The following is a 24999-nucleotide window of genomic DNA, read 5'->3' as shown; positions in this document are numbered from 1 at the left end:
AAGAAACCCACTAACTCAAATCTTCAAAGTTCAACTTTAAGGTTTGAATTTGTTAATCTTGGAATTGACCTTAAACCTCAAAATATCAATCTAGGACTTGGTCTTACACCAGATGAAAGATTAGCCTTTGTTCATTTGTTAAAGAAATACAAAAATGTATTTACTTGGAACTATGAAGATCTTAAGACATATGATACTTCCATCATTCAACATACCATTCCCATGATATACGTTGAAAATACCATACAGTAGAAGTTGAGAAAGATTCATCCGAATTTAGAAAATCAGATCAAATTTGAATTGAATAAGCTTATCAAAGCCAAAGTAATTTTTCCTGTTAGGAATTCAAGGTGGGTTTCTAACCTTGTTCAATTCAGGAAAAAGAACGGTGATATTCGAATATATATAGACTTTTGCAATCTCAACAAAGCTTTTCAGAATGACAACTTTCCATTACCTCCTATGGAAAGATACTATAATTAGTTGTAGGCTTAGAACTGTTGTCTTTGCTTGATGGATTTTCAAGTTATAAATGTTGGTGTAACATTTTAGAGAGCCATGGACATAGCTTTTAAAGGTTTGGTGAATAAATCAATAGTAATTTATTTAGATGACATAACTATGTATTCAAAAAAGCGCAGTAATCATTTAAAAGATTTAAAACAAATCTTTGAGTGCTGTCAGAGGTATGGAATTTCTCTCAATCCCAAGAAATATTTCTTTGATTTGAGTGAAGGAAAGCTCCTTGGATTTATCGTATCCAAAGAAGGAATTATTATTGATCCCGATAGGATGAGATAAATTTTTGAAATCTCTTTACCTTATAATAAAAAAATTCATGCAATATTTCCTAGGTCAAATAAATTTTGTCAAAAGATTTGTCCCTCACGTTTCACGAATTGATTTACCCCTCCACTCTATGATTAAGAAAAAATATGTTTTTAAATGGGGACATACCAAACATGAAGCTTTTAATCTAATTAAACAAGTAATCATAAATTCTCTCTCTTTAGTAACTCCAAATTTTTCTAATCATTTCATTTTATATACCTTTGCTTCCAAGAAATCATATGCAGCTATATTGACACAGGTCAATGATGACAAAATTGAAGCAACAATTTCTTTTTTTAGCTCCAATTTGTAGGGGCTGAATTAAACTATTAGGACGTTGAAAAACAATTTTTTGTTGTTTTCAAATAAATAAGGCATTTCATACCCATTCTTCTCAAGACTCACACTAAGGTAGTAGTCCCATTCTCAAAGAGAAGTAGGCGAGAAAAGAGAAAATTGGGTAACAACACTCCAAGAATATGACATTGAGAGAAGACCAGCTAAACTTGTTAAAGGTCAAGGTTTTTGCAGAATGTTAGTAGGAGCATCCAACCTACCAGTACTACAATATTCAGGTGATGATATACAAATTTACGAGGTAAGCCTCAATGATACTGAATCTAAATACGTTGATATCATTTTTTACTTTAAAAATGGATATACCCCTACGTAACTAAGTTACAAAAGAAAAATGGCTTTGAGGATAAAAGCTAAGCAATATGAAATCATCAACGATGTGTTGTTTAGGAAAAATTATGATTCTATTTTTCTTAGATGCCTTGAAAAATCTGAGACAGAAAAGGTTTTGCAGGAAGTCCATGATGGACCAGATGCTAGACATTCTGGAGGAGACATAACAACACATAAAATCCTGCATGTTGGCTATTATTATCCAACCTTATTCAAAGATGCACATGAATATGTAAGGCAATGTAAAATTTGTCGAACAACTGCTGGAAGACAAAGGAAACCCACATTACCATTGCAGTTGGTCAACATTGAACAACCATTTGAACAATGGGGACTTGACATAATATGTGAGATTGTTCCTCACTCTTCAATGCATCATAGATATAACCTTACATAAACAGATTACTTCACAAAATGGGTGGAAGACATTCCAATTAAGGTAGCCAATTCTAAAACATCATTGAATTTATTGACCAATTTATTATTACTAGATTTGGCGTACCAACTGCCCTCATGTTTGAAAATGCATCTTATTTCACAGGCAATGCTATGACAGAATTTGCTCTTAAAAGAGGTTTTAAACTTAAATATTCTGCGAACTATTATCCTCATGGAAATGATTTGGCCATCTACAAACAAAAATCTCCTAAGAATCATCAAATGAACCATTGATCAAGGTCAAAAAAACTGGCATAAATCTTTAACATTTGCTCTATGGGAAAATTGAATAACATAGAAGGCCTCAATAGGCACTTCTCATTTTAATTTGGTCTATGGGAAAGAGGTTGTTCTCCCTACAAGTGCAGCTATTCCCTCTCTAACCCTGGTTCAATTTATTGAAGAAACTCCTTCCTCTTCTATGAAATTAAGGCAACCACAAATCCTCAAGCTCGAAGAGGAAAGAGACAAAGCCAAAATCACACATGCACATCAACAACAATTAGTTAAATATTCATTTTACGCAAATTCTGTAAGTCCTAAATCCTTTCAGCTTGGAGACCTTGTATTGAAGTGGGATAAAGCACACAAGGAAAAAGGTAAGCATACCAAATTCCAAAGAATGTGGCTTGGCCCATTTCAGATTGTAGAGCAAATCGGCCCATCCACCTTTTTACTACAAGATTTATCAATCAAGAGAGATTCTCTACCTGCCAATGGGCAGATTTTGAAGAGATATTTTTCATAGAAGATAATCTCTTCTATCCCTTGTACACTATTGCCTTTACTTTTTCTCGGAAAATAAAATTTAAATATCATTTACTTTTTTCCTTTACAATAATAATCTCTTTTATATTTTGACTTTTCGCTTGTTTAAGTAGAGATTGTTGAGAAGATAATTTTCACATTTGAAAAATAAGCTAAGTTCTATTACTTCGAAACCTGCTTGTTTTCCACCAAAATTACTTGTCCTTTGCAAAACTTCAACTTTATGTAGAAACCTTTGTTCTACCACCAGTCAAGAAAAGTATCTATAACAAAGCAAAGACTTTCTGCAGAAAAACATCTTTAATTCTATAATTGTCATCCAAGAACTCTTAAGGAGTCAATGATTCTCCCCATCTAGTAAACTTTTCTCTTTTCAGAGTGCAATTCTAAAATATACTTAAACTTAAAGGATAAGAGGTCTCATCAAGAGCCGACTTACCATGATCATAGGGAAGTAGTAAAATGACATTACCAATACTGCATATCAAAACAGGGAAATGTCTTGAGATTATTTTAAATCAAGAGACAAGGGGTCTCATCACGAGCCAGCTTGTCCAATTAAGTTACAACCAGTGAATGGCATTGTCAATTTTTGCCACCAAACAAAGACAACGACCTTTAAGTAGAAAAAATGAAACTTTTAAGAAAAATAAGTTGTTTAGAAAAGAAAGAAAAAGGAAGTAAGTATATGAATCTGAATTTATATCTAAAAAAATTACTGGTTAAAAGATAACCCTATCGAGGCTATGGATGCCTGCTGGCAGCAAAGACTCTACCTGTGACAAATGAGTACATCTAAAAGCTAATTTGTAAGAGCCCCCTACTGTATCTTTAAAACCAATTAAAGTCTGATGTAGACAAAGGAATTTTCATTTTGAAAAGGATAATCAAATGGATGATAATTAGGTGGATTTTGTTTTCTTATTCAGAGAAATGTTACTTATATTAGATTTCATGTATTTCCCATTTTCTGAACTATATTTGTTTTGGAAGTTTTAGAAATTTCAAAAAACTATTAGAGATAACTGGTTCTTCTAGCGAATTGCTAATTGTTGTGCTATTCAACGACCCCGAAAGATGTTAAGGATTTCCATGTGTACAGGAAAAAGAGATTATTAAAGGTCCCATTGGACCTACTGCACATTGAACCAATAAGGGAGCCAACTCCCAGCGTAAGCTTGGAGGGAAGCTCCATAGAAGACTTTGAAGAAGAAACCTAAGAGAGGTCGACTCATGAGTAAAAGAATTCAGAGAAGCATTCTCAAAATGGAGGAGGAAACATAAATAAAGAGTCTAAAAAAGACACAACTCAAAGTACAGAGGAGACAACTGAGTAGGCCAAAGGAAAGAAACAAGCAGAGGTTGCTTCTACTTCAATTTAGTCAGGTAAGGATCCAATCATTGACCTGGAACAAGAATGTGAGCAGCTCAATAAAAATCTCCACACAGACATGAACCCTGACCAAACATCTTAAATGCAGACTCCCAAGCAAACCAAACATAAGGAAAATATAGAAACAATAGGGGAAGGAGCTATAGGCACTTAGGACATTGAGATCATTCTTGTTATTCCTACTTCAGAAATTATCTTAAGAATTGAGGAAATACCTCTGTTAGATGTATTCTACAGTCCTACCTACAAGGTTGCAGTTAAAAGACAAAGGAAGAAAAGGAAACTGGACACCATTGTTGTTACAACTCTATAAAATGAACCAATGGATATCAGATGGAAGGAATCTCCTATCGACCCATCTGAGAATCTCACAAAGTTGTCACAGTTCGCAGGAGCCTATGCCACAATGGCCATCGACAAGGCAACAGAGGTCCAAATGTTGATGAAGGAAAAGGAAAAAAACTTATGTTCCTAGAACAATAATTAGCCCAAAAAAAATCCAATCAACAAGCAGAATTATAAGTAGCCCAGCTCCAAAGCGAATTCGAACAGATGAGAATACAACACCAAGCCATATTAGCAGAAAAGGATTCGCATATACAAGCCATGATAGATAAACTTAAAGACAATCCGTAAATCGACAAATTCATCAAAGAAGCACTCAACCTCAACTCCTCACTAATGCAGCAAAATGAAGTATTTTGCTAGAAAATCTCGCAAATAAATCCTTATTGTGAGACCAGTGATAAATTAAAAAACCAAGTTATCGATATGAGGTTTGAGTATGACAAAATCCACAAAAGGGTTTCTGAATGCATCACCTGGAAAGAATCAGAGGATGGGAGAAAGGCTGACCTACCAAAGTTGGAAGAGTCACATAAATATATTATGTTCAAAGACTGAGATTCTCGGTTGAAACAAGTAGAAAGGGTAAAAGCAATAGCAGCGACAGCGACAAACAACATAATAGAAGCCATTAACGAAAATCTTCATGGCACTAATATTGTCAAGGAGTGTGTACCAGGGTTTCTTCCAAATCTTAAACAGCTAGAGCAACAGTGGAAACATGCAGCATAGGAAAAGGAGGAGGCAACCAAACATTTAAAAAGGATGAATTGGGAAGCATACTGGCAGTTTCTAGTAAAACCACACAGCCAGTGGATGACTCTAAGATGCTTAACAACCTCTACACAAAAGATGGTGCCAACACTAACAGATGCCATATTTGTTGGGCAGTTAAAATCTGCAATCGGCCAACTGCCTCAGCTCAAGCCAATGACTGATATTTGCAACCTTATAGATCAAGTTCAAAGGAATTAGTCATTAATTTATTTTTCTTTTAGTTTTATTTTTGCATATTCCGAGGAAGGTTGTTTGAAACCTCCTCAGCTATTTTGTAATAATCTATTTTTAATACATATAGTTTAGTATTTAAACCCCTCTCATGCATTTAGAGAGGGGTCCAGAAATTTTATCAAAAACACTTTTCAAGACATTACACTTTAGCACTTTTGAGGAGGTTTTGATGAAATGAATGGAACATGATCTATTTTTTACATACCTAGCATGCTCTACTAATGCACTTTTGAACTCTTAGAATGTGTTGGATTGAATGAGATTGGGTTAGTATTGTTGAAGCACATGAGCAGGACTTATCATATATGGTACTTTTATCGTATGATTATGTTTTATTGATGTATTAATCAATAATTATTCTTTCAATTGATTTGTATATCAAATTCAGAATTATAGTTTCGCATTATTGCACTTTTGTATGATGTTAGCTTTGATTCCATTTTGAATACATGAACGAGTTTTATATGCGATATATCTTTATAAATCGTTTTGTCTAACTATTTATCCAAAACGATTATTGTTAAATGATTTAATTTCTTTTGCCAGTTGAATGATATTTATTATCAATTGTTGTAAGACATCATTGTAGATCACATATCGTATTATTATTCCTGGGTATATAATAGTTAGATAATGTTATATTAAAGAGATATGCATGTGTTTAGTAGTTAGATTAGATTACATTTAGCTTAGTTATTCCACGTTACATCTTATATCATCCCACCAACATTATCAAATCTCTCTGGGAAACTAGTCCCATTATCCCTAGTCGGAGCCACTATAGCAAACGAAAAACGAGTTGCTTTCAAGGTTCGGACCAAGTGGTTTTCCCCCATGTTGTCGCAACAATTTTCAAAGCTTCAACATTTTGGTGCTAGAAGGAGGGCCTAACTATGAATGGCAAGAAAACCTAAATCAGTAAGCCATTCTAAGAGTAAAACTCCCTCACCATCACCTCTAACTTCTCAGTCGCATTCTAAATCCCCAAAACCTAGGTGAGAATTTGTAAAGAAATCCTTAGAATCTACCAATGTGATCCCAAGAAATCAGATCAATTTTCTTCTATAGAAGCACCTGAAGTGCAGTGTTTAATCCATAAACTGCAGGGGATTTCTTTATCTCAAGAAGAATCTGAGTTACCCCAAGGTAGTGTTTCTTCTCAGTTTCCTTCTTCTCAAAGGTTAACTAGATCACAGAGCGAAAAATTTGGGATCCACCCATTTGAATTCCCTCTACCAAACTGAAGGAAAACTAAGAAAACACACTCTGAAGCTCATAGTGAGGTTATTTCATCGTCACCTGAAACACCCTCATTCATTCCTCCACTTCATCACAAAATCAATCATCCACCTCACAATTCTAGATCATGATTTACATTGGTACTGGAGCACAAGCCTCCTCTACCCAATCACCTTCAACTACTCGAACATCTTCCTCTACACAGATACCCACGATGGATCAAAGACCGTGGAAAAATCTAGGAGCTATTCGAATGGCAGGACCATTGCACCCACTACCTGCGCATCGAATGAAATGGTTGCCAAAATTTAACCCTGATGATGGTTTGCCTGTTGAGGAACACATAAACAACTTTATGTTGTCCATAAATCTGAATGCAGTGGTAGAAGAAGATGCAGTTGTAAGATTATTCCCTTATACTTTACAAGGATCAATAGGATCATGGTATTTTTCATTACCATCTGGTTCCATTAATAGTTGGGATACCTTTCAAGAGCAGTTCCTAACCAAGTTTGGAGATGACCAATTGACAACTACTCTTCTCAGTGATCTCTCCAACTTGAAAGCTGAACCTAGGGGACCAATTAAGGACTTCAATTCACATTTTAATAAGATATTGAATAATATTCCAACAACATCCAAGGCCAATGATGAAGTCCAAAATGAATGGTACATTTCTGCTCTTCCCTCAAATGCAACTATTTTTGTCGATACGGCTGCCAAACCAACTTTTGCAGAAAACATGAAAGAAGCCATAGATGTAGAAAAACAAATTTTAGCTTTAGAAGAAAAGAATGCATTAGAGGAAAGAAAATCCAAGAAGGTAACTTTTAGGGACGAATCCAAGAAAAAAGCACCTAAAGATCCTTTGGATCTTGAGGGACTACAAAAATTCCTTAAAACTATGTCTAATGAAATGGTCGACATCAAAAAACAGGTAGTTGAGACTTCTTCAAGGAAAAAGCTTACAAACCTTAGAAAATAAATGCTTCCTCTAATCCTAAGCCTCCAAATACAATATCAAATGCTGAATCAGATGTAGAGGAAGAGGAAATCTCAACAGCTGAAGAACAAACTGATGACGAAGAAGTGGTTGAATTACAAGGAATGTGGATTTTATCCTTCCTAATGAAGAAGCACAAGAAGCATTACCTATTGCAACCAGGAGTAGAAGCACTGTAGATTTTCCACAAACAAATCCAAAACATAAAGCATCAACTCTAGCTCCCAAAGATAAAGCAATAGGTAAGAAATCTTCCCCCAAATCCACTCAAACCACTCCTCCTTAATCAGATTCTTCACCTTCTGCTAAAACCCTGCTAGTCTCTGATGAAATGGAATACAACATATTTGAAAATATGAAAAAGACTAGGGTGAATATTACATTCCATGAGCTTAGCATGTTAAAACATCAACATAATCTATTTCTCAAAGAACTAAAAGCAGTCCCTATTTCTCCTCTTCCCGCTATTGTAATCTCACAGGCTGCTCAAGAAATGGAAGGCCTCCTACTACCTCATTAGAAAAAATCAGTTCAAATGATATCTCTCTAATAGGAGGAAGATCCAAATCCCATACACCTCCATTTCCTTTGACTTTTCAAGTTTTCAATAAAAATCTACACAATTGTTTAGTTGATTCTGGAGCTTCATCCAACATTCTACCAAGAACAATTTGTGTGAAATTGAATGTGGAGCCCCAAAAATCTATTGTTTACATCATGCAGTTAGATCGATCTCAATTCAAAGCTATATGGGAACTCAATCAAGTCACTATTCGACGCTCATCAAACCTGAAATTATGTCAAGTCATTGACATTCTTGTGGCTGATATCCCGAAATTCTACGACTTAATCCTTAGCAGAAACTGGTCAGAAAAGATTCATGACTATTTCGCAACCGACTGGTGCGACATGTGGCTTCCCTATAATGGTAAGTCGAATCAAATAAGGGTTGACCGAGAGAAACATCAAAAGTATATCATCACAGAGCTGGAGGGAGAAAATGAGTCCGTCACATACATCAACCATATCATTGGAAATTATTCAGTGGAATATTTTTAGGCAATTTTAATGCAAATACATCACCCTTCTTGGAAAATTATGTTATATCACAAGTCGAAAATTATTCTTAAACAAATTCTTCTAAGTGAATAAATTTTGTAGATAAACCTGTAGTTGAGTCTTTATTTTGGAAATTATATTTTGATGGATCTAAATCTAATGATGGGCCTGGTGCAAGATGCATATTAGTTAGCCCAGATGGGGAAAAAACTATGTTAGCATGCATACTTGAACTTGAATGCACAAATAACACTGCCGAATATGAAGCATTAGTTCAAGGGATGTATAAAGCCATCAGCCTTGATATCGAATATCTTTAAGTGTTTGGAGATTCAGAAATTGTAATTAAAGAGGTAATTCATACTATACACTATCTCTCTGGAAATTTGAAACATTATCAATCATTAGTCCAGGATCTCACCTCTCATTTTACAACGTTCAACATTTCCCATATCCCAAGACTCTAAAATGCAAGTGCCGATCTTTTGCCTAATGTTGCATCCAAGCTCATTCCACGAGGAGATTATAGTCCTAATCACTTTTCTATTGAATTAATTTTTAGGCCTTCTATTCTCGACAATATCACCAATTGGCGAGTCTTTAATAATAATTTGGATATCATAAATTTTCTAACACCTGAAAGCTCTTATGATGACCAGATAATAGATGAAGATCAACATGGCAGCTAGCTTAAGTAAGAAATTGTTAAACACACATGGACAACAAAGACAATGTGAAAGATAAAACATGCAATACATTTTTTATTAACATGAGATATACATTTATAGTACAATACGTGACTCTTGGGTTTCAGATCCCAAGGTCTCTTGGACTGCTTTGGTCTATTCGGCTTCCACACTAACCCATTTAGGATTAGGTGTCCAACATTCCCCCCCTTAATCCGAAGGGTTATGTATGAGTCCAAGAAGAGAGCTGTAATACAAAATGTGCAAAAAATGCATGGCAGCACTAGGCTGAATGTGCTCTATGAAATGTTGGTAAAAAGGGCGGTGGTTTAAGGATGACCACCAACACTGGAACGCTTAGTGCAGTTCCCGGAACTCTTCCAAAACTGGCAAGAAACTGAAGTTTTCTGCTAGAGGAAGTGATCTTATTGTTTTAAAGAGGGAAACCTTCAACCATAAAAGGGAGGTCTCACCCCACATAAAAGGTAAAACTTCAACCTGAAAAGGGAAGTCTCAACCTGTGATGGTTTAAGGATGACCAACAACTCTGGAATGCTTAATGCAATTTCTGGAACTCTTCCAAAACTGGCAAGAAGCTGGTGTCTTCTGCTAGAGGAAGTGTTCTCATTTTTGTTCCTGGAACTCTTCCAAAACTGGTAAGAAGCTGAAGTCTTCTGCTAGAGGAAGTGTCCCAGATTGCCAACTGAAGGCATGTTCACGGGCATCTTTGTCTCTGGCTACAACTCTGAAACTGGTGTGGCAGGTTGTGGCTCAGGCTCGCTTGATGTGACTTTGAAGCTTGTAGATGACCATCATTTTCCCCCCTGTCAGATACAAGGTGAGAAGATGGAGAAAACTCAACTGCAAGACTGTTCAATACTCTGGAACAAGTTCTGACATGTGTTTGGAATATCTTCTTGGCTGTTGATGCCCATTGCCAAGAAGCGATCCATCCAAGATGAATCTTTGTTCTTGCAGGACGTTTTTTTTTGAAGCATCTGTGTGAAGAATGACTGGTTTTATGACAGTGCTTACATGGATGAAGATCAAAACAGTGATCTTTCAAATGGCCAACTCGATCACAGTGTTGGCATTTCACGATATGTTGTTTTTGTTGTTGTTGTTGTTGCTGTGGAAGAGGGGCAGAATCTGGAACAGCTGGAGGTGAACTGTCATGAGGAACAAGTGAACTGTCATGAATGAATCCAGCACTCTGAAACTGAATGGGCTTGGCATAGTCTGGAATATGAAAGGACAAGTCCTTGTCATATCCAAGACTAGTTCTGTTCTTGTTGTGGACAAGCTGTTCCCAAGGTCTGATGATGGGCTTGGGAAGTGCAAACTGAGTTTCTGCATCTACATGTACAACTGCTGCTTTATTGGATTCTGGATCTGATTCAACCTCAATCTTACTAATTTCACCACTTGCTGGTTTAACCTTGAACAACATATTGTTTTGAGCAGAAAACAATTTGGAATGACAAATCTGTTGAAGCTCATCTTGCTGGAACTGAGATTCTAGTTGCAAAAAATCAATCTTTTCTTGTGCATCATGCAGGCAGGTCTGAATGTCACAAAGAGTGTCTTTGCTAACATTTACCTTCCCACCAATAGTGGAGTGTATTAGTGTATTCAGTAACTCTAATACATCATCAAATCTAGCCATTGTCACAACAAAGAAATGAACACTCAGCAAGTCTAGACAAACCCCAGCTATTGAAGATTTCAAAAATCATTTTGAAAAATACATTGTCCAATACCAGACTTTCAGAGATTCTGTTCTTTAAATTCTGTAGAAATTTCACATCTGACTAGACTTTTTAAATTAAGTTACGTAGCTGATTCCTTCAAACTTTATAGAACTTGCCTCTATATCCCTTCTGGAAGCTCATGAATGCAAAAAGAATAAAAAATCCGCAAATACCAGCAATGGAGACACGGCTCAAACTCCACGAATATACACAAGGGTAGCTCGACCTCTTCCTTCAATAATAAATCCAAGAATCTCAACCTCTTTTTTTTTATTGGAAATGACCCCAATGATGTAAAAAACTTCAGCAGGGCTTTATTATGTATTCTGCCCTCAAAATGCAGAGATTCCAGCTAGGAATTTAGCCAATCACTAACAGATTTGTGTCCAGCAAGAATGAGAGGCTCAAAGTCCTTCCAACACAGATACAATAGATATGTTTCACCCTTAAAATGCTCAGGTATACCAAGCTACGCTTTGTATGGATGCACAACTAAATGACTTCTTCCTTCTTTGAAATTCGAACTTCAACTACAGGAATGGATTACATATACCTCTGATATATCAACTCTAATAATAACAGAGATCTGAAGTAGAATATACCAGCAAATTTAGGAAGAACAGTGGCTGTAGATAAGTGTTATAACATCAAAGAAGCTCCATCATTACAGAGAAAACACCACAGTGATAATATATGCAACGTATTCAGCTCCAAAACAGAGAAATAAATATGGAGTGTCTTCAATATATTCACAGCCACACATCCAATGAGATGAGGAAGTTTGAGACCCTCTATAGCAGAGGTACATCACCAAACATCACTTCCAATAGTCTATACTCATTAAGATTTCAAGCACAGGTACAGTGATATGCTGCTCAACTGAAACAACCACAGAAAATACAAGTTTGTAGCCTTGGGGCTAGATCATTCTTTATGCCCTTACCCTCTCCCAAACTACAACTCGCACAATCTTCCAGAATGATTTTCTGTTTGCATTTTGTTCACACCAGCAACTTACAGGAAGAGCACAACTCACTGTGATGGAAAACTCAACCTATTTCTTAGACTAAAGTAGGCCACTAGAAGGGAAAAGAACTCGTCCCTTGAAACAGAATGAAACTTGCCCTTTCGTGGGCAGAACTTCAATCTCAATATATCACAGAGAGTACAGTCCCTTGGTTGTGGAAACTCAACCCATGAACTTCAGCAAACATTGGTGCTTTGGCCCTCCAAATGGTCCAAGAACTCGTTCCCTTTATAGATATTACTACAACCAGTTATGTTTTGTGTCGAGCAACCAAACATCCTAGATGCTACTTTCATCTATCACGATGGGCCCTGCAACCAGCCAAAGTATCCTTCATCTGCCCAGATGAAAAACCTCCAGGTGAGCTCTCTCACACAGCTGAAATTCCAGGAGAAGCTCAAGAGATCACTTCAATATATCACTTTAATCAATATATCACTGCAATACTATTTTGAAAGCAGCGCAGCATTTGAAAGTTCAATTACAGAGGGTGTAAAACAGATAGCTGAAAGACGCAGATTGTTCGTGTATAGCATATCAAATACTTCTTTCTCAATATCCATACAACGAATAAACCCATCATAGCTACAAGAGAGAACCTTAAACCATTATTCATGATGCACCAGAAATTCAAATTACTGATCAGGGAAGAAATAATATTAATAGCGCAAGTAAAGAAGGAAGAATATTCATGTCAATCGACATCATAAACATGATTTATCCAACATCTTTTTCATTCACAGGGAGGTCAATCCATGTCCATCCTATGCTTGTTTGCGGTCCAATTCTAGTATCATGAGAATGCCAAAACAGATCGCCAAAGCTTTAGTATTCGAAGTGCCAAGCAGAGCTCGAGCAATACCAATACCAATTCCGTTTACGTTCCAGCTTCAACATCGGTGTAATGAGCGTTGCCACACAATGCACACACCCCAATTCTGGATTCCCAAGCTTTTACATGAGAGCCTTCACATGGAGCAGAGAATCAGCAAAGCCAGTTGCAAAAGTATTTGCATTTTTGGGGAATGAGAGTAATACTAAGGCCCTTTCGTCGTTAGAACCCAAAGCCGTCAGTATTCCACAGTATATCTGTGGCAGTGGCAAATGTTCCCAACAAGAATGCCATGCAAACCAAATCATTAGGGAAGGGGCTGTCATAAAACTTTGTAAGAATGACCGACTGAGAGAGGCATTCCACCTTTTACAGCGGATGGACTACCCACATTTCTCAACTTACGCTTCGAACACTGCTCCATAACAATCACACGCACACCTTGCACCGCGAGTTATATCAACGCACAGACTCCGGAGGCACCATGGTTACGCTGGTTAATACCAGGAGGTCTTCTTCAGCAACCGGTTAAGCTGCGTGGAGGTCTTCTTCAGCAACCACAGTTACGAGCTCTGATACTCTGCTCGTAGCTACTCGAACCAGGCATCATTCGAACCAGGGCGCGTGGGAGGTTCGATCTTGGAACCTCCACCCAATTTTAATGTTTCCGGCGTTGCAGCAGAGGAAAATTTGACTATGATTAACCGTCTCCACAGAGAAGAAGTCTCTGGAATATCACCTCAACCAAAAAGATTATGAGGAAAGAAGAAAATGCGATTGGCACCAGATATGCAGATAATCCATAGAGAGAGAATGAGTAAAGAAATCAGTGCATATCCAGGGAATCAAAGACCCTGTCAAGGAAGAGAGGAGTTACAACAGAAGGCGGAGAATAATGTCAGATATTTGCAGTGTCTAAACAGTGGCAGCGTTTAATGGGTAGCAACTGTGGAGGGGCAGTGGACAGACTGACCACGCAGAGGTTCTTGAATCATTTCAGTTTCCATATTAGATAACCATTGTATCTGCCCGTCGGACCCCTGATAGACAGAGGTGGCAGCGAATCTCAGACAACGGTTATGGCAGAGAGCATAGAGCGTAGGAAAGAATATGGCGCAGAATGAGGAATAAAACGCTCAATAAGGTGGCAATTCTGATCAATTCTGATTAGTAGAAAGACAAAACTGACATGTAGGTAGAGACCACAAAACAAGTGGCTCAAATATGAGCAGGGCCAGAATTCGCCCGCTCTGATACCATGTTAAACACACATGGACAGCAAAGACAATGTGAAAGATAAAACATGCAATACATTTTTTATTAACATGAGATATACATTTATAGTACAATACGTGACTCTTGGGTTTCAGATCCCAAGGTCTCTTGGACTGCTTTGGTCTATTCGGCTTCCACACTAACCCATTTAGGATTAGGTGTCCAACAGAAATAACTCTAAATTCCATACCTAAATATGTGGTTAAGATGGAAGACTTATATGATCTTAAGGACAGGTTCAAGAAACCCAGTAACTCAAAAATTCAGAGTTCAACTTTGAGGTTTGAATTAGTTAATCCTGGAACTGACCTTAAACCTCAAAATATCAATCTAGGATTTGTTCTTACACAAGATGAAAGATTAGCCTTTGTTCATTTGTTAAAGAAATACAAAAATGTATTTTCTTGGAACTATGAAGATCCTAAGACGTACGATACTTCCATCATTCAACATACCATTCCCATGATATCCGATGAAAAGCATGTACAATAGAAGTTGAGAAAGATTTATCTGAATTTAGGAAATAAGATAAAATCTTAATTGAATAAGCTTGTCAAAGCCAAAATAATTTTTCCTGTTAGGCATTCAAGGTGGGTTTCTAACCTTGTTCCAGTCAAGAAAAATAATGGTGATATTCAAATATGTATAGAATTTTGCAATCTCAACAAGGCTTGTCAGAAGGACAACTTTCCATTACCTCCTATGGAACAGATACTGTAATCAGTTGCAAGCTTAGAACTAATGTCTTTTCTGGATGGATTTTCAGGTTATAATCAGATTCTCGTACACCCAGCTGACCAGCTTAAGACCACGTTTCGAACCAAATGGGGCACCTATGCGTGTCAAAAGATGCCATTTGGATTAATAAATACTGGCGCAACATTTTAGAGAGCCATGGACATAACTTTCGAAGGTATGGTGAATAAATTGGTGGTAATTTATTTAGATGACATAAATGTGTATTCAAAAAAGTGCAGTAATCATTTAAAAGATTTAAAACAAATATTTGAGCATTGTCAGAGGTATGGAATTTCTCTCAATCCCAAGAAATATTTCTTTGCTTTGAGTGAAGGAAAGCTCCTTGGATTTATTGTATCCAAAGAAGGAATTCTTATTGATCCCGATAGGATAATAGAACTTTTTGAAATCTCTTTACCTTATAATAAAAAATCCATGCAATCTTTCCTAGGTCAAATAAATTTTGTCAAAATATTTCTCTCTGACTTTTCATGAATTGTTTTACCCCTCCAATCTATGATTAGGAAAAAATATGTTTTTAAATGGGGATATACTGAGCATGAAACTTTTAATCTAATTAAACAAGCAATCATAAATGCTCCCTCTTCAGCGACTCTGAATTTTTCTAATCATTTCATTTTATATGTATTTTCTTTTGAGACATCATATGCAACTATGTTGACACAGGTCAATGATGAGAAAATCGAAGCACCAATTTCTTTTTTTAGCTCCAATTTGCAGGGTACTGAATTAAACTATTCGGATGTTGAAAACAAACTTTCGTTGTTTTCAAATCAATAAAGCATTTCAAACCCTTTCTTCTAAAGACTCAAAGTAAGGTAGTAATCCCATTCTCAGCAGTGAGAAATTTACTAATGCAAAGAGAAGAAGGCGAGAAAAGAGCAAATTGGGTAATAACACTGCAAGAATATGACATTGAGATCAGACCGGATAAAATTGTTAAAGGTAAAGGTTTTTGCAGAATGTTAGCAGGAGCATCCAACTTACCAGCACTACAAGATTCAGGTAATGATATACAAATTTACGAGGTAAGCCTCAATATTACTAAATCTAAATACATTGATATCATATTTTACTTAAAAAATGGATATGCCCCTACGCAACTAAGTTACAAAACAAAAAGGGCTTTGAGGATAAAAGCTAAGCAATATGAAATCATCAATGATTTGTTGTTTAGGAACAATTATGATTATGTTTTTCTTAGATGCCTTGAAAAATATGAGGTAGAAAAGGTTTTGTAGGGACTCCATGATGGACCAACTGGTAGAAATTTTGCAAGAGACACAACAACACATAAAATCCTGCATGTTGGCTATTATTGGCCAACCTTATTCAAAGATGCACACGAATATGTAAAGAAATGTAATTTTTTCCAAAAAATTGCTGGAAGGGAGAGGAAACCCGCATTACCATTGCAGCCACTCAACATTGAAAAACCATTTGAACAATGGGGACTGGACATAAAAGGTGAGATCATTCCTCACTCTTCAAAGCAACATAGGTATATCCTTACAACAACTGATTACTTCACAAAATGGGTGGAAGCGATTCCACTTAAGGTAGCCAATTTTGAAAACATCATTGAATTTGTTGAATTGAGGCTTCTATGATCCATATCAAGTTTTATGAGAAAAAAATTGGCGTAAATCATATGATAACACATTTGTCGACGCGTTTCGAACCAACGAGTGTGGTTCATCATCAGGACAAGTTGAGGAATCAGATCGTAGGTTGAGTAGATTTTCCAACGCCTAGGTTTGATTGGAAAACGACTATATCATACTAGACTGGACTAATGGCTATATTTGACTATGAAACGCCTAGATTTGACTAGCCAATGGACTGGTCAAGGGGGTGGGGACCAGGACTAATATTATATTTGATCAAATTATTATAATAATATTATTAGATAAGTAGTTACTCAAGTATATATATATATATATATATATATATATATATATATATATATAGATATAAATTTAATTTAATTATTATTATTATTATTTTTAATGTTCTGAATGCCATTAAAGTCTAGAATGATAAATTTATGAAATGCTACATATGAATATTATTTTAATACTTTTTTGTTGGTTTTGTTTATTATTTAAGTAATAGGTTAACCATATTAGTGTTAAAAATAATAAATCTAGGGAATAATAATAATAATAATTGTGTAAAATGTTAACATATTTATGTTTAATAGATCTATGGATTCTAAATATTAGTAATAATATGGATTTATTATTACTATTATTATAACTAAAATAATGATATTATAAAATTAATTATTATTTCATAATATTATATTATTATTATTATTATTATTATTAATTAAGATGTCTAGTGTAAACTTGAACTTTCTACTTAAATCTACATTTTAGATCAATAGCTATCTATAATAGATAATTTTAAGCCATTAAGTTAGTTATGAAAATGACTATCTAATAAATATAAGGAAGAGAAAATGAGGAAGATTTCCAAAAAGGAGCAAAAAATCAAAGAGGAATTAAGGAGAAAGAAAACAGGTTAGAAACTTTATTATATGATAATTGGGGCAAGAGAAAGGAAAAGGATAATTAATTCAAGTCATTAATTGAGGGGGGAGAAGGGTGGCGGGAAAGAAACCAGGTGACCTAGAAAAATTTGAAAACGAAAAAAGGAAACAACATCCAACCAAAGGGAAAGGGGGAAGAAACGACTAGGAAGAGAGGGCAAGGATCCAGCAACCACTGATCTTCCAGCCATCATCTCTATTGAGATTGCTTGGCCTTTTTTCAATCTCAATGGCTTCCCTAAATTTTCAATGATGGAACTGCGCAACCTTAGTAATAACATGGGCCTCCTCAATACAAATGTGATGTTTAGTCTTCTCTGCATGCTCTGCTAGTGCGGAGGATCTGATCCTCCCATGTTTTAGGTCTGTTGAGTGCTCATTAATCCTTTGATTAATAGAGCACCCAGTCTCACCAATGTAGGGGGTCCCACAGGAACAAGGAATAATATAGATTCCCTTCATGTCCTTAGGGTTGACAGGATCCTTCACCGATCAGAGGGAATTATGAATGGCGTTAAGGGGTCTAAAGGTCGAGGGAACATTATGCTTCCTAAGAATCTTTGCAATCTTATCAGTGGTCCCTTGGATAAAAGGAAGATGGACCCCTGGGACTCGATCTTTAGGTTCTTTTTTAACCACTGAATTCTTGTAGGCTTTAAGGAAAGCCCTCTGACCAAGGTGTCTACTATAACCGTTATTAACAAAGACATTGAGGAGATGGGCTTTCTCTTTATTGAAGCTCTTTTCATCAGAGATTCTCAAGGCATGAGTAGTGAGGGTGTTGAGTACGCCCAACTTTTGAGTAGGGAAATGATGGGACTGATTGAATTTATTGACCCGTTTATTATTACCATATTTGGCCTACCAACTGCCCTCATGTTTGACAATGCAACTTATTTCATAGGCATTTCTATGACAGAATTTGCTCTTAAAATAGGTTTTAAACTTAAATATTATGCTAACTATTATCCTTATGGAAATGGTTTGGCCGAATCTACAAACAAAAAACTCATAAGAATCATCAAACGAACTGTTGATCAAGGTCAGAAAAACTGGCACAAATCTTTAACATTTACTCTAAGGGAAGATCGAATAACACATAAGGCCTCAATAAGCACTTCTCATTTTAATTTGGTCTATGGGACAAAGGCTGTTCTCCCTACAAATGTAGCTATTCCTTCTCTAGCCCTGGATCAATTTATTGAAGAAACTCCTTCCTCTTCTATGCAATTAAGTCAATCGCAAATCCTCAAGCTCGAAGAAGAAAGAGATAGCGAAAATCACACAGGCACATCATCAACAATTAGTTAAATCTTCATTTAATGCAAATTATGTAAGTCCTAAATCCTTTCAGCTCGGGGACCTTGTATTGAAGTGGGATAAAGCACATGAGGCAAAAGGTAAGCATACCAAATTCTAAATAATGTGGCTTGGCCCATTTCAGATTGCGGAGCAAATCTCCCCATCCACCTTTTTACTGCAAGATTTATCAGGCAAGAGAGATTCTCTACTTGTTAATCGGAAAATAAATATTTTTCATAGAAGATAACCTCTTCTATCCCATGTACACTATTGCCTTTATTTTTTCTCAGAAAATAAAAGTTAAATAGCATTTAATTTTGGCCTTTACAATAATAATATCTTTTATATTTTGACTTTTCGCTTGTATAAGTAGAGATTGTTGAGAAGATAATTTTCACATTTGAAACATAAGCTAAGTTCTATTACTCTGAAACCTGATTGTTTTCCACCAAAAGTACTTTCCTTTGCAAAACCTCAACTTTATAAAGAAACCTTTGTTCTACCATCAGTTAAGAAAAGTATCTATAACAAAGCAAAGACTCTCTGTAGAAAAGCATCTTTACCTCTATAATTGTCATCCAAAAACTCTTAAGGCGTCAATGATTCTCCCCATCTAGTAAACTTTTCTCTTTTTAGATTGTAATTCTAAAATATACTTAAAATTAAAGGATAAGAGGTCTCATCAAGAGCCGAATTACCATGATCATAGGGAAGTAATAAATTGACATTACCAATACTGCATATCAAAACAGGGTAATGGTTTGAGATTATTTTAAATCAAGAGACAAGGGGTCTTATCACGAGCCAACTTGTTTAGTTAAGTCACAACTAGTGAATGGCATTGAAATTTTGGCCACCAAACCAAGACAACGACCTTTAAGTAGAAAAAATGAAATATTTAAGAAAAATAAATTATTTAGAAAAGAAAGAAAAATTGAGTAAGGATATGAGTCTGAATTTATCTCTAGAAATTGCACTCTTATCTGGATGGGATACTGAATCATTGCTGGTTAAAAGGTAACCCTGTCGAGGGTATGGATGCTTGCTGGCAGCAGAGGCTCTACTTGTGACAAATGACAAATGAGTACATCTAAAAGCTAATTTGCAAGTTCCCCCTGCTTTATCTTTCAAACCAAGTAAAGACTGATGTAGAAAAAGGAATTTTCATTTTGAAAAGGATAATCAAATGGATGATAACTAGGTGGATTTTGTTTTCTTATTTAGAGAAATGTTACTTATCATAAATTTCATGTATTTCCCATTTTTGAATTATCTTTATTTTGGAAGTTTTAGAAATTTCAAAAAACCATCAGAAGTAGCAAGTTCTTCCAATGAATTGCAAATTGTTGTGCTATTCAACAACCCCCCCCATTTATTGATTTAATAGATAATGTTATATTATTAAATGGGGACCCTTTATTTAAAAAAAAACCCTCTAAGAAAAATTTATCACTTAGTCGCTTTCTTTTAAACTTTTAGAAATAAATCAAGATATCAAGTCAAAACCCTATAAGACTAGCAATTCTCGCCTTTTCACATACCGCTGGACCAAGTGCATTGAAGGGTTAATTAAAAAACAAAATCCGTGAATTGCAATAGAATGAATCACCGCATTTAACTTAGACATCATTAGAATTTTCATTCAAAACTAAGACTTAAGGCATTTCCTATAAAATGAAGCACTTATCGCAATCACATATCGGCATTCATGAAGGACGCAACTGGAAAAACATTTCGTAACATGCGAGATGAGATACTGCAATATATTGAGTCAACCTTATCGAATCGCGTCAATTTACTTAAAAGTCGAATCTTATAAACTGCGTGAGCTTGCGAAGTGCAATAAAGCCTGGACCCGATAGAAACAAATGTTATAAAATGTAAGTTAATTCTTACACGTAGTGAAAAGCACTTTATGAAATAATTACTCATTTGGGAAAACTATGCTCTAAACAATAAATAATATGCCACTTATCTCACATATCGCATCCCGCAGAATATTAAAAAACTCTAGGAAAGCGCACAACCAAAATTGCGATAGTGCGATTTGCGATATTGCGATAATCTTATCGCAATCGCAAAATTGGCGTTCTCGCAATTCAAACTCGCCACCCTAAAGTTTTTCCTTCCCATTTTTGATGCGTTAGTTTAATGAGCAATAAAGGCAACGATAAGAAGCCTTAGTGGCTATATAATAAGTTTAATGGCATTTATGTTAAAGAGCGACTCGACGTGATATGATATCTTTTCATCTGCGTTTTGAATAAAAGCTCCTATATTGTCACCTTTTTGAGGTTAACTGTATCATTTATTCTCACTGTCATTCTCACTTGTGTTTATCTGATAACTTCCATTTTGCTCCATTTCAAGAAAACTCCGCAGAGAACATCGTTAGAAACAATGGTGAAGAAGGGAAAGGGAACTGCATCTGAGAAATCAGAAATGGTGCCGCTTTTCTTTGATACCACATGCAACAAGGACGGAGGAACTTCGACATGGGAGGCCATGTACAACTTGTTAGAAGAAGAGCAACCCAGGGCATTGGTAACAACGGCCACGACAGATGCTCATGATTCATTTGACGCCTCCTATTTCGAAACAGTAAGTTCATTCCTGCACTGAATAGTTGCGAGACCAAAAGTAATACCATACACAGATATGGTCAAATGGGTAATTGACGAGGTAGACATCACAGACAGAACCTTCAAGAATCACAGACAAGAGGTCATGGGGTCTTTCTTAGTGGACAACCTACGACTAATGTACCAGTTACCAGAGCTGCAAAAGCTCTACAACAAACAGTTCCTTGAGCAATTCGCTAAAGAAAATGAGGACCCATCAGACGTCACACAGACTTGGAAATCAAGTGAAGGAAAGCTCAAATGAGATAAAACTAGTATGTACTCAACGACATCCATTTCTCCCCCTCATAGTTTCACAACAACAATGATATGTAGGTTATTCGGTAGACCCGATAGCACCAAGTTTTCCATGGAATGGATCCCATTAATAGATGCAACAATGAATGCAACAATTATGAACTGGGCTCAAATTTTATCAGACAATTTGGAAAAGACCATTATAGAAAATAGAAGGAAATAAGTTTTTCTTTAAGGTTTTTCCCCCTTTCTTCATGATTTCTTTTGTTATGGATGCAATCTATTTTTGTTCTCAATTTCCCAATATGGGATGGAAGTGGACTGTACAGAACCCACTTCCCATCCATATTTACTATAAAATTTTGTGGGAATCTCAATACCACCCCCATTTTTAAAAAATTTGTCAAGGGTTTATGCTACCCATTCATAGAGAAGTGTATGATAGAACCGCCCTTAGGTTTTCTAAAGAGGCCGAAGTAGATATCGAAGAAACATTAACCTACATCAGAGTTTTTGGGACCATTGCTTCACCGCATATCCTCCCATATTATGTCCTCGACAAACTAATGGCTAGAGAAATAGCCTACCAAACAACAGGGGAAGACGGATTAAGCAGAGGACTGAAAGTGCAGAAGAAGGCCATTTGGTCTACATTCCCATTACAATGTGGTGCTTTTGCACTACACGATTATGGACATGCATTAAAAGAAGCATAGAATATTATGTCTATGAAATTAGCTACAGTTATGGGAAGGAAATACGACCAAAATGGCACTGTTAAGGAATTTAATACTATGGTAAATGTAAAACAATTCATCCACGAAGAGGACGCCTTTGATGACCTCTTCCTACAAGCAGAAACAATTTCACAAGTTTTGCATATGGAATCACTACCTTTGACCCCGGAAGATGTTAAGGCTTTCCATGTGTACAGGAAAAAGAGATTATTAAAGGTCCCATTGGACCTATTGTAGATTGAACCAATAAGGGAGCCAAATCCCAGCGTAAGCTTGGAGGGAAGCTCCAAAGAAAACTTTGAAGAATAAACCCAAGAGAGGTCGACTCGTGAGTCAGAGCACTCAGAGCAGCAGTCTCAAAATGGGGGAGGAAACACAAATAAAGAGTCCAAAAAAGACACAACTCAAAGTATAGAGGAGACGACTAAGTAAGCCAAAGCAAATAAAAAAGCAGAGGTTGCTTCTACTTCAAATGAGTCAAGTAAAGCTCCAATCATTGACCTAGAACAATAATGGTAGCAGTTCAATAAAAAGATCCACATAGACACAAACCCTAAGAAAACATCTAAAATGCAGACTCCCAAGCAAACCGAGCATAAGGCAAATCCAGAAACAACAGGGGAAGGAGCTGTAGGCACTCAAGAGATTCAGATAATTCATGTTATTCCTACTTCAGAAATTATCTTAAGAATTGAGGAAATACCTCAATTAGATGTATTCTACAGTCCTGCCCACAAGGCTGTAATCAAAAGACAAAGGAAGAAAAGGAAACTGGACACCATGGTTGTTACAACTCTAGAAAATGAACCAATGTATATCGTATGGAAGGACTCGCCTATCGACCCATCTGAGAATCTCACAAACCTGTGGCATTTTGCAGGAGCCTATGCCACAATGACCACTAGCAAGGCAACAGAGGTCCAAATGCTGCTGAAGGAAAAGGAACAAAAAATTATGCTACTGGAACAACAATTAGCCCAATAAATATCCAATCAACAAGCAGAATTACAAGTAGCCCAACTCCAAAGAGAATTTGAACAGATGAGCATACAACACCAAGCCAGCTTAGCAGAAAAGGATTCATAAATACAAGCCATGATAGATAAACTTAAAGACAATTCGCAAATCAATGAATTCATCAAAGAAGCAGTCAACCTCAATTCCTTAATAATGCAACAAAAGGAAGTAATTTTCCATAAAATATCGCAAATAAATCCTTATTGCAAGACCAGTGATAAATTAACAAACCAAGTTATCGATGAGGTTTGAGTATGACGAAATCCACAAAAGGGTTTCTGAATTTATCACTTGGCAAGAATTAGAGAATGGGAGAAAGGTTGACCTACCAAAGCTGGAAGAGTCGCATAAAGATATTCTGTTCACAGATTGGGATTCTTGGTTGAAACAGGTAGAAAGGGCAACATCGATTGCAATGACAACAACAAACATCATAATAGAAGCCATTAACGAAAATCTTCATGGCGCCAATCTTGTCAAGGAGTGTGTACCAGGGTTTCTTCCGAATGTTAAACAACTAGAGTAGCGGTGGAAACAGGGAGCGCAAGAAAAGGAGGAGGCAATCAAACAGCTAAACAGGATAAATTGGGAAGCATACTGGCCGTTTCTAGTAAAACCACACAACCAAAGGATTCTTCTAAGATGTTTAACAACCTCTACACAAAAGATGGTGCCAACACTAATAGATGCCATATTTGTTGGGCAGTTAAAATCTGCAATCGACCAACCGCCTCAGCTCAAGCCAATGATTGATATTTGCGACCTTAGAGATCAAGTTCAAGGGAATTACTCATTAATTTATTTTTCTTTTAGTTTTATTTTTTCATATCCTAAGGAAGGTTGTTTGAAACCTCCTCAACTATTTTTGTAATAATCTATTTTTAAGACATATAGTTTAGTATTTAAACCCCTCTCATGCATTTAGAGAGGGTTCCATAAATTTTATCAAAAACGCTTTTCAAGACATCACACTTCTGTACTTTTGAGGAGGCTTTGATGAAATGAATGGAACATGACCTATTTTTTACATGTCTAGCATGCTCTAATGAAATGCACTTTTGTAATCTTAGAATGCATTGGATTGAATGAGATTGGGTCAATATTGCTGAAGCACATGAGAAAGACTTATCATATATGGTACTTTTATCATATGATTATGTTTTATTGATGTATTAAGCAATAATTCTTCTTTCAATTGTTTTGTATATCAATGTCAAAATTATAGTTTCACATTATTGCACTTTTGTATGATGTTAACTCTGATTCCATTTTAAATACATGAATGATTTTATATGCGATATATCTTTCTAAATCATTCTGTCTAATTATTTATCCAAAACGATTATTATTAAACGATTTAATTTCTTTTGGAAGTTGAATGATCTTTATTACCAATTGTTGTA

General features: G+C 36.0%; 1 pseudogene; it reads left to right on the top strand.

The window, feature by feature from the left end:
• LOC149250732 (E3 ubiquitin-protein ligase ORTHRUS 2-like) overlaps positions 1–21585 on the top strand; it is a 100951-nt pseudogene extending 79366 nt beyond the window's left edge.
• The last annotated feature ends 3414 nt before the right edge of the window (positions 21586–24999 follow it).

Source organism: Pinus tabuliformis, chromosome 7 (genome assembly GCF_031772625.1).
Source record: "Pinus tabuliformis cultivar Carrire ecotype Pingquan chromosome 7, CPIR1, whole genome shotgun sequence".
NCBI lineage: Eukaryota > Viridiplantae > Streptophyta > Pinopsida > Pinales > Pinaceae > Pinus > Pinus tabuliformis.
The sequence above is the reverse complement of the archived record's forward strand: the minus strand, read 5'-3'. Positions and strand labels throughout refer to the sequence as shown.